Source organism: Acyrthosiphon pisum, chromosome X (genome assembly GCF_005508785.2).
Source record: "Acyrthosiphon pisum isolate AL4f chromosome X, pea_aphid_22Mar2018_4r6ur, whole genome shotgun sequence".
NCBI classification, from domain to species: domain Eukaryota; kingdom Metazoa; phylum Arthropoda; class Insecta; order Hemiptera; family Aphididae; genus Acyrthosiphon; species Acyrthosiphon pisum.
In genome coordinates, this window is record NC_042493.1 from 55,032,334 (window position 1) to 55,044,830 (window position 12,497).

The 12,497-nt window shown below is 29.8% G+C and overlaps 1 protein-coding gene across 1 annotated transcript in view; it reads left to right on the forward strand.

The window, feature by feature from the left end:
• Positions 1–3,699: 3,699 nt before the first annotated feature.
• The window catches only part of LOC100164176 (serine protease lint), a 59,695-nt gene continuing 50,897 nt past the window's right edge, over positions 3,700–12,497 (forward strand). Inside the window, exon 1 of the mRNA XM_001944295.5 lies at positions 3,700–4,415. The gene's annotated coding sequence lies outside the window, so the exon portion shown is untranslated. The remainder of the gene's footprint in view (positions 4,416–12,497) is intronic.

Consider the following 12,497-nt stretch of genomic DNA (forward strand, 5'->3'; position numbering starts at 1 on the left):
GCCCCCGAGGACCCGACCCGTATTTTTCAAGAAATCAATGAAATGATTAACCAACATTTATCTACTATATATATCCCAGTGGTATGCGTTTCATTGGGATCTATTAAATAATTTTATAATAATAATATAATATAATTGTATTATTTTAATGATACTAAAATTATAATATCTTAATCCGTGGTAATAATAAAATTATATGATAATTTCGGAACCTATTATTATGTTGAAATACGTACTGTGGTCTGTGATGTTTGATCGATTTTATATTACTATATATACTATATATATATATCAATCCATATTATGTGATAAATATCTATACAATGTTTTAAAATAATTTTTTTGAGATTTGGCATTTTTGAGAGGCTCTTTGAATAATAATTTGCCTCCCGGGCCCTTTAGATCCCAGGCCGACACTGCCTATTCCGTATTCGTTGAATATAAATTTAACTTACGATTTTTTTAAATACCTATGAAGTATTTCCTATAGTGGGAATCATATTGGAATAATGATAAATAAAAAAATATTGGAATATTTTTCAGGACAGTTAAAATGTTGTCACGGAAAAAACTTTTCAGATAAATTATTGATATTCAAAATTAAATTTAGATTCTGAACTGAGCGATGAATGTACTTATTAGTTATTGGTTATATGTTTTAAATATAAAATGTGATGATTTTGTAAAAAATTAGTTCTTCAATTTTCCAATTATCATAATATTACTTATATAAAATACATATATTTATATAAATGAATTATAAAATATCCTTAGAAATCAAATTCACTTTTCATATACAATTTATTCTAAATAACCTAATAGTAACCTACCTACTCAATGACGAGGTACACTTGAAACCTAGTTACTATACAACAGAGTAACTATATCCTGGTTTTTTCATATTGATTATTGGGGCATTTTATGATTTCAAGCAAATAGTCGGTACGGCTTATAATCACTGTCGCAACTTGCAATATATAAAATGTTACATATAATAAAATATGAATGTAAAAAATAAAAAATAAATTTTAAGAAATAAAAATCATAATAATAATTAATAATAATATATAACAAATAAATTTAAAAAAAAATATTTTTAATAAATAAACTTCAAACCCATGCTATATCTCCTACCTCAATATCCATTTGGTTAATGCTAGGAAATGTAAAGTGTATTTATTTAGTCGGTCGTGCTCCACCCGTACTATATATAGTAAATGCCTACCGAATAGTCAACACATTAAAACAGTCGTTAAATATAGTATAGGTATCTGTAATCAAACAGGTAGTTCCCGTTATGGAGTTTGTGTTTGTTTTTAATGGGTGTGCAAGTGTGTTTGTCCCGCGTGTTCATATACAGGGCGATCGAATTCAGAGATCGCCTTAGCTAAAAACAGTATGAGTTACTAATATAATAAACTAGCTAGAACCCGAAATCCAACCAGAAAAGAAATCTACACGAGTACTACAAGGTCCAATCACTATGACTTGCCGACAAAATTCCCGTAGCAAACATAAGATTTTGGGTTGTTGATACACAATTTTAAACTAATTTATTTTCACCACTAGGAGATACCTATATACGATGGTATTTTAATATATTTTGTAAGCCATCCCATCCAATATCCATTTAAATTTGTATTATTTTTCTCACACCAATATATTATTATGGGTTTACCATGTAGTATATAATACATAAATTATAAACCTATACATGATGCAAATTGTTTTATAGTTGGATCCGCATACCATATTTTTATAGATGAAAATGTACAATATGTCTATTATACATCTATTTACAACGTATATTGTATATAGGATTATAATAATAATTTAAAATCACTGCAGTATCTGTACGCAGTACGATAAAATTTACAGACGTCCTAGACACCACGTCCGTATTTATATTACAAAGTAGAAACTGGTTGTAGTGTACATATATCTTAAGAGAATGGATAGGACATCAGCTGTATGCTTTATGATTGCAATACTAAATTATAAGAAGCTGAGGTGAGATATTTAAGCATAGTATCATACTATCATGGTAACCACGGAAGTTAGATTGATAATCGCCTCGTTTGGCCGTCATTCCGATTACAGACCCTCGCTAACATTTAGTATGGTCACTAGCCAATTTAGGTATGTCCTATTTTATATACATACACACTATATTATGGTATAGTGAATTTTAAGGGCCCAAACAGAATGTTTGTTATAAGTATAACAAATATTTCACTAAAGCAAAACTTTGTTTATCTTATAACAGAAACTTATAAATTATTATCATTAAAATCAACGGCTAAATTAATTAAATGTTTCATAAGTAATAATATTATATATATTATATACTATTATATATAATATATATATTATTTCCCTGAATGGTGGAATACCGAATAACCAGCACCCATACCACTCTTCTGTATTGGTATATTAAAACTCAGATGTATAGAAATGACAACTTATATTTTTTTTACAATAAGCAGTTTTCGGAGTAATCCGGATTTCAATGCAAAGTACATTTTTTTGGATGTTCTAGATTTCTAGAACAATGCAATTCCAAGTATATAATTCGATTCATGTAACAAATACTCTGAAAGTGAAACTTTTATTTTGCTTTTTTTAGGTCATTTTATTAATTTGTAGGGCATATTTATCAAGTTTTTAGTGTAAATTAAATAAGTCAAATTCTATCTCAAGGAATTTTACTAGTCAAAATGCAATATTCATAGTTTCACATGTATACAAAATAGTTAGAATTAAAGAAAATTTAACATAATTATAGTTTTAAATTGTTGTGTGTCAAGAATGAATAATATAGCTCCAAGAATCATATTGTTTTCCGATAAAATCCATCGCCTATATATTACTGTAAATTTCCAGTTATTTCGTCATATTTTTTTTAATCTTAAAATTTTTAAACTTCCTTAAATATTAAAATAATATGTACCTACGTATATAATCTGTAATGAAGTAAAAATAATAAAAAACCGCTATGTAATATTTGAATAGTGTTATGTAGTCGAAAGTAATTTTTAGTGCACTTTTTTTTTACTAATTTTAGAGAATTTAGGGTCCACAACTATTATAAATATAGATAATATAAACGCATACAAGGAATATGGATAATCAATATCGAGTTTGTGTCGTGCATAATTAGAAATTCATCCCGAAGTGATGAATCAACTCTAAATTATACACCGCAGTTGGAGTATATAATACGCATGACTAATCCTACCTATGTAAACGCCAACATTTCGTGATCTTGCTTACATTCGATATGTGTATAATTACGCACGTAGTCAAATTTGCATATTACAATTCCGGTCTCTATATTGTGATACCTATATAGACATAATATACCTATGTCTCTGGCGTAATACACATCGGCGGGAAAATAAAATGAAGACCATTTTCGAAACACACTTTCCTAGTCGATATCTATAAGTCGTATCAATAAGTATATTATAAATAATAATAATATTACTTTACGCGTGCGCGAGCTGGAGAAAACGCCGCCACAGTCATCCTCCGTCCGACCGATCGAGCGAAAAAAATTCTTCCGCACGCCGACCGGTACCCCCACCACCGGGCACGGGTCCCCCTCCCCGCGGCGGCGCGACGGACCGCAGCCGCCGCCGCGTCGTGCATTCCGTTCGGATTTCGTCGGACTGAGTCAGTAGGGCAATCGCGCGCGCAGACCGGTTACACTCGGCGGCGCGGTTCAGTTCAAGGTTTCCCATTTCGGAGAGTTCAAGGCATATATAATAATAATATAAAAATAATAATATTATATACATGTTATACGCGTGCCTCGTAAACCGCCCGCCCTACTGCCTCAATACCCGATAATATAATATCACGGTGGTCGGCCCCTCCCCCCGGAAAAATCGTCATCGCCCGTCGACGGGATTTTTATTCTCTCGTCACTAGCCGGCCGGTCGCTGTACGATCCGCGCTCCGCTCCGTTCCGCTCCGGACGTGTAAACAATAATAATAATATAATATAACTGATACAATATTACGTCTAAAATACACCGAGAGCGCGAGTTGTCCGCCGATTTTTCGAATCTTGCGTTTCGGTTGACTCTGGACCTCCGTCGTCGAGTCGATTAATTTTGAATAAATTTTATTCTTTTCAATTTGTTTACCCAAAGTTTTTCCCTACCGGCCGGCCCACCCTTTCCACCGCCGACAGATCCACGCCGATTGATCGGCTACCTGAAACTACTACAGTGGTGACAGTTGGAGCGAACCGCCCCGCATCGTCGCTCGGAAACAAAAGAAAATCGTCTGTGAACGACGGGAAAACATGAATAAAATCACGTAAGATCACCCGACGCACTGCAATTAGATCGCGGATCCTCGTGCAGTCGATTCCTTCCGATCGCATACAAATTGGAGCACGGTGACTGGTAAGAAACCAAAATCAAAAAAAAAATTTAAAACAAAACATTTATTACACCTACTTATTATTTTTTATTTATTTAATTTTTTTGTATAATATAAATAGAATTTGTATTTTTAAATATTCTTCTTCCGTCTCAGTGCTGTCGCGACAGTACGAGATTGGAGCGTCACGCTAAATGGTAACTAGACGTGTGCAGGGTACCTACAATAAAATATATTATTATAGTATAACATGATAATGTTAATGAAAAAAATGTGAATCGCACTGCATAACGTCATCTCATCATTTCTGTTAGTGATATAATATTTAACATTAGTAAATTGATTGCTGCTCAACAATGCACTTATACTTTTTTGTATCTAGTTGTTGGACCAAAAAGTCAATTATTGTTTATTAAAAGTTTAACAATGAAATCAAACATATTGATAATCGATTAAATCGTATTATTTGACAAAATAAAATCCATAATGTATAATGGATCATGCAGCATGAGGCTACCGTAAAAGTAATATAATATATTAATTATTGCGGGAAAATATTATATTCGTTTCATAAGTTACTCAACAGTCAACAATTTGATTACAACTTAATACGAATCCAAATAAAATTACTACAGTTATAAATTATAATAGAAAATATATTGACACATTTGTAATTTTGAATAGGAGTATAATACATTATTTGAAAAAAATAGTTTCTTTAGGTATAAAGAAGTATTTAATTCAAATCATTTTTTTAAAATATTATAGTTTTTTTTTTAAATTCAGAGCAAATATCGTTTTGTATGTTACTAATTCACAATGTTGTAGTAGTATTATCTACTTAGTAGGTACCTACAATATAATGTTAACGTAATTTTCCCACCTGTAATATTTAATGAAATATATTAATACAAATGTCCTAAATATTTTTTTTTAGATATGATACCTAAATACCCAAAACCCAACATCGTTAAACTTAGTTGGTAGGTGTCTACCACAGTCCACAATTATCATATTTCAATCGTCTATAGGTATAAATACCTAATATTAATTTAAATGTTAAAAGCTTAAATTAAACGCATGAGTTGGTAATGTTTTATATTATATAGGTACGTATACTTAATACAATAATCGTAATTTTACTGTTGGCAATGTTCTATTGTTTGACGAAAAATCAATGTTCAAAATACTAACTAAACTATTAACTAGAATATAACCACTCAGCTATTTTATTTTAAATTATAGGTACAATTATAGGGTACACGAATACCACATTAAAATCGCACTTTAATTTATAATAATTGCACTGTATAATATAGATAAAAATTTAAACTAAAAAACTTAGAACAGCTGAAATAATTTTTGTAAGATATTATTACTATGCGAGAAGTTTGATACTAGCACCACCTACCATTATATAATTAATATTGCCCTACTTTTTTAATTTTGGCGGAAAGGTTCTTTTTCAATTACACTTCTAATTTATATTTCTCAAATTGTAAGATGACTTATATATTTTAATAGGGTCTTTATTTTCAAAAATATACATTTAAAATTATTTAATTTATACCTGTTTAGAATTTAGAATTATTTTTGGTTTTTTATTATATTTTACAAATTATATTTCAATTATATCAATATTGTAAATGGTAAAGGTAGGTGGTAAGTACCTACTAAAAAAATTATCTTTATCTGCTAAATAATATTAAATAATTAACTGCATATTTATTTTCAAGTTAATTATTATTTTAAATACAAATGTAATATAATATATAGTTTTATGTTTCATACATCCATAGAAAAAAATATTCTTAAATTACGATTAATAAGATATAATTAAAATTGTCAACAGCTTGGTCATGATAGGTATATAATAAATAATAGTATTGAGTCTGATATATCTACAAGTTATCACTTTTCAATCTTCATACATTTTTCTAGTAAAAAATGAAGTGTATTATTTAAAAAATTAGGATATTAACAGTAATATGTAATAAATATAACTAATAGAATAGTTACATATACTTAATATCTAACAGGTAGACGTAGGTAATTTTTTTTAAATATATTTTTATATTTTTTGAATATAAATATTTTAGCCGATTATTTCAAACATAAAATCGTTATTCGTAGACAGTGGCTGAAGAAATAAATTGAAATCTATATAGTTCAATTGTATAATAATAATTTACGTCCGTCCTATACAAGAATCTTTAGGTCTAGCCATTGATACGCCAAAATAATAATAACTGTACATACATTTTTCTTCTATTCATATTTTCAATGAAATCACATTGGTATATATACCGTAAAAATTGGAATACTTATGAAGGCCTTTTGCCAATAAAATATTTTGTTTAATATTCAGTAGTTAAATATGTTTGATAATAATAGACTCATTAAAAAATGATGAATTTCAAATGAGCATTGTTAAAAAAAATGTAATAGGTACCTAATTTACTAGGATAATATGATTTTTGAATACCATAAAAATATTCTAAATACAATAAATCATGTTTTCGTGTATGTACATTCTTTATTTTTCTTATTTAAATGTTTAAACATTAAATATTTAACTATATTTTCTAAAATCTTGATTAGTGATTTCGTTAAGTAAATTATACCTTAGTTTACTATCGTCATCTTAAGTTATCTATGCTTCATACACAAATATATTTAACAGATAGGTAGTTGAAGAATTTAGATAATAGATAGTGAGATAATTGAAAACTAAAAATATTATCCTTAAATTGTAATAGTAGAAATGTTTTCTTCGAATCGTTTAACATAACAAATACGTCTAAATTGTTCTTATATTCTTCGATAAACGTTTAGGTATCTTATATCCTTTTTAATATTTCAATGGGTGTCATTACTCATTCAAAACATATTTTTATCGCTGGGCCTTTCATTTTATAACTTTTCAAGTAATAACTGTAATTGTAAAAAGAAAATCGAGAATTTTATATGAATCTTTTTTTTATAAATATTTACGTTTTGAAAGACAGTAAATATTCATTTGTAAAGGGAAATCGAATGAGACCAATTTTATGTTTCTTCTTCTTATAGTCCCACATACGGAATTCGATATGATATATGTTTTATATAGGTAGGTTATACCTATACAGCCCATACCTACCTTAAATTAAGAAATAACAGTACATACTAATAACTGTGCCGTGTTAGTTATATATGATGACATCATTGTTAAAAATATACGTTGTTTGAATTTGGTAATTATTGTTAATATATTTAATAACATTTGCTTTTGAAAATGATAGGCCCATCAAAATATTAATGCAACATTTTTTATATTATTATATTATTGCAATGTAGGTACTGCAGGAATATTTCAAGGAAATATATAAAATAATAACTCTTTTAACCTAGGTACCCATTATCCGGCAGTATCCTGCAGTATTTAACGATAATAATAATATATAGTTTCGAATTGTTATCAAAGATAGTTCTACATCTAATGTGTGGGTGGGTGGCTGGATGGGGGAGGAGGTAGGTTGAGCGTCGTAGGACGCATATTCGACAAAATCGGAAGACAGCTACGTGAAAGGATCCAAGATGGATATTCGCGATGCCGTTAGACATATAATATAGGTATGCTATAGTTATACATACATATCATACATTTAAGAGGAGTCTGCGTGGAAGGTGCGAATAAGGTGGTATCGCCCACGTCTTTTATTTTGTATATTCATTTCTAATCAGATAACGCCATATCCCGGTATCCGACGATCCAACGATTGATGCTAAATGTATATATGCGTATAATGTATCCAGCGTGTGGTGATATACATAATCATGTATATGGGTCCCTTCCTTATGTTAACCGAGTGACTTAGATACCGCCTTAACTACAGTATATTATATACTTATGTACATGTCTGCGAGTACGTATGAAAAAAAATTAAAACATTCAAACGACATGTCATGATTATTATCATTACAATCATTATAATATTAATATGTTATATACACAGTGTCCTATATATCAGAAAATGTATTTATGTGACTCTGCGGTCGACGTTACCCGTTTATGTGCATGCGTGTGAGCGTCTGTGATTGTTTGTGCGTGTGGGTATAATACGCGTAGTTCTCGCGGCATTATTATCATGTGCGTGTGTGATGGACGACAACGACGACGGCGATGACGACCATGATAAAGGCGATGGACACTGGTAAACTTTGTCAGTTCCGTGCACCGTTTGGAAACTAATTATCTATGCGTGTAAACATATTGTGTAAATGTGTTGTAGTACGTCATACTAGACGAATCTTAGGTCAATACGACAATACTTTCTAGGAGCTGTAGACTGTAGTTGTCTTGATAAAAAGTTGATGCCAGCAGTGAAATAATAAAATATTGTATATTTAAAACAATTCTCTAGTAAACTTTTAGAACGGCAAAGAAATTTGTTGTAGGGGGGGAAGGCGTGCTAATCCTTTGTTTTGGTGGACTATAAGTTACCTAATTGTGCCAATATAGTGTATATGGTCATCATCCTGTCATTTACCGTCGTCTTCACGTGCGTTCTCGGTTTCTCACCAACTAGTCACCCATTCGGTCCTTGATCCGTTCTGACGAGTGACACGACTATCGGTGGATCCCGTTTCATTTTTTTCTGACACCAGAAAATCATATATTATGAATGGATAGGTCGGGTAGTCGGGCTCCAAACATATTACTTACGCGTATTTCTGTCATTGTATTATATCTATCAGCGTTGGTCGACGTCTTCGCTGGGAAAATAGAAACGTTAACGGCGGTTTTGTTTGTTATACAATACGATGCGACCTGCAGGAACGTCCTAATTACGATTTTCTCGTATTGAAAAAACGGTTCGATCAAAACTAAAACTCACAATATCATTGTATATTACGTTTTCGTTGGAGACTCAGTCCTCGAAATGAACGCAAAGTTCTGATGTAGGTACCTATACCTATTCAATCTCATCCAAAATAAAAATAAATTATGTAAGAAAATTATATTGTTACAATTTTGACGAACTTGAAGTTTATATGGGGAATTTGATTTGATTCTTTAACATCAGCTTAAATATAAATATAGGATTAGAAAAATTAATTGATTGCAAAATGACTAGTTAAAATGGTTGATGAATAATAAAAAGTAAGAAATCAAAATTAGTTATTTTTAAAGGTAATTAAAATGTATGATAATTAAATGTGTCAACATTTTAACACTTATTCCTTATTGTTGTCTGGGTACTGTTTATAATAGTTCATTCAGAGAAAACAAACGAGTTCATGAACTTCATATTTCAAACAAACTTTCCAAGGTTCCCATGTATAGTACGTCATCTACCTACAATTCTAATATTATAATAATATAGTACGCACAACAGTAGGTGTATTGCGGGGTCGAAGAACGGCACGGATTTATGGATGTGACATTATTATTATTATTTTTATATCGTTATTTCTTCACGTGGCGCGTGCCGGGCGATAGTGTTTTTATTATGTTTACTAAGCGCACGCATCATTTATTATTGAAACATTATATACCTGCGTTCAATTCCCCGCACAAAACTGTACGGGCACGACTATAATATATCATAGTTAAATTCTTCGTTATAAATTATGATTATACACAGCTAAGTAATCTGATAGGTATCCGATATGATTTAAATCAGATACTCAATATAGGTTATATAATATTATAATATGCATATTTTAGGTACATAACGTAAAAGTACATAGGTACTTATAATAAGTATGATATCTATGGTTGTTGCACAGATAAAGTTTTTTAAAATTAGGTAAAATATTTTATTTACATGGTAGTATTGTATATATTATAATATACGTGTATTCTGAGAAATCTCAACGAGGAAAAAAATACCGATTCGTAATAATCATGTTTGTGTAAAGAACGATTTGGATTTTTTTCGTATATGTTATTAATATGTTACTTGCTTATATATTATTATATTGCCATCATATACAGATAAACGTGTGACAGTCGAGTTGACTGAACTTTCGACAAATCGTCGAAAAAAAAAACACTCAAACTGCAATTATGAGTACCTATACACGTGTGCACGTGTGTTTCTTTGCAGATATATTTTGATATTATAACGGAGTACAGTTAGCATTACCTATTATTATGATTAATTACCGCGAGCACGAGATACATATGCCGGGCAAACCGGTATTACAATGATTGACTGTATGGCTCATATGTGATGGGTATTGTAGCAATGCAGTAGAGCATGTATGGTGTAGGTATCTATAACATAATACTGCTCGAGTGTTGTGCGAGTGGTGTGGTACAGAGAGATGATAGATGCGGTGCGATTAATAATATTATAACACAAGTGAAAATGGTTATACCCATAATATTATACATTGTCGGTTCATCTAATACAAAACATTATTTTTCTTATTTTTTTTTTTTTTTTTGTAAAATCTGGGGAAAACGAATAGAACTGCAGGTTGCAATACTAAACGTTCTGGATATAAAAGAGAAATTACAGTAATAAACAAATCAACCAAAACGATATTAATAATAGTGATAAACATTGTACACACCGCTACACCAGAGGCGGAGCAAACAAATGCAGATCACATAATTAGACAATATTCTCTTAATGCACATTATTTATAAACGATTCAATTTTTTTTTAAATTGTAAAGCGTATTATCTACAATCTACATTAATTAATATAGGTAGGTACTTAAGCGTATTTTTGTTACTTTCAATCAAATTATCACGGTTACAAAATGATTTAATTATTGATGTAGGTATACCTAATATTGGTTAAGTTGGTGTAGTAATAGAGATGGCATGCACACAGTAGTAAATAGCAGGTAGGCATACAATAATAATAAAATTAAAGAAGAAGTTATGATACCTATTGTATTTATTTTAATTAACTTCCAAATACCATTATAGGTTCAAGTCTTTTAGTCTTTACCGACTTGTCAGTGTTTAATGTACAAAGAGTATAGTAAACGATTTAAATGCTTTAATTATATTATAGATAGGTACAACAGTGAACAGTGTGAACAATGCGTTGTCTGTTGTTAGTGTATGATCTAAACGAAACCTAGGCGCATAGTGATAATTACAATTGTCGAAACATTTTAAGAAATCTAACTGGTAATCTGTTCTTTACTAGTTAACGAGTAATATCTTCCAACGTTTTATTGTATTACCTGCGTACCTACGTGCTATATATTTTGTAAATAGTCATCGAATATTATGATGCCTGATTTTATTAGCACAAATCTATTGTTCTACTGTTTATAGATCTCGATCGTATTCATATAACGAATATTAAATTGCATTGTAGGAATATAATATGAATTCAAGTATTGATCGTCATTTAGTAGTTATTAATTTACAAATACGTGGTTCATTATTGTTCTTTTTAATTTAATTTAATAATAACACAAACAACAAAAGTAATATAAGTAGGTATAGATCATGAATTTGAAAATAATTATTAATTAGCTTAGCTGCTTAAGCATATTGTGTTTGAATAAGAACTTGTGTATTAATCATGTAAATATAGAAGATATAATAGTTGTTTTATTGAATAAAGAGAAAACGCATAATATTATAAATTAAATTACCTTTGTATAAAACAGTATTATTACTGTGCAAAAATCGTATTTTTATTGTTCGATAACAAGTTAGAATGCTGTTAGTAATCGAATGAATACGACTTTTGAAATTGTAAACTATTTTTGGATTCTTGAACCATATAGTGATATAAAAACTCAAATTCAAGTCCAAGGTTATATAATATGCAAAATTATGGAATTCAATATTTAAAGTTCAGTAATTTTACGTTTATTATAATATTTTATAAAACCATATATAATTCCTAATTATTCTCATATTTGTGTTGTCTGTCTCACACACGCGTAACATAGCAAATGTACGTACCGGATTCTTACTATATACAGTTTGTTTATAGTGTTCATACATGATATATAGTTAATATTAAATTAAATTGATATATAATCGAATTCGTATAAGAGAATATAAACCGGGTCCGAGAAATTTTCAAATTTATAAAATTCGTTCTTAAATAGAAATTTGTCAGCTGTCTGTTGATGTGTAC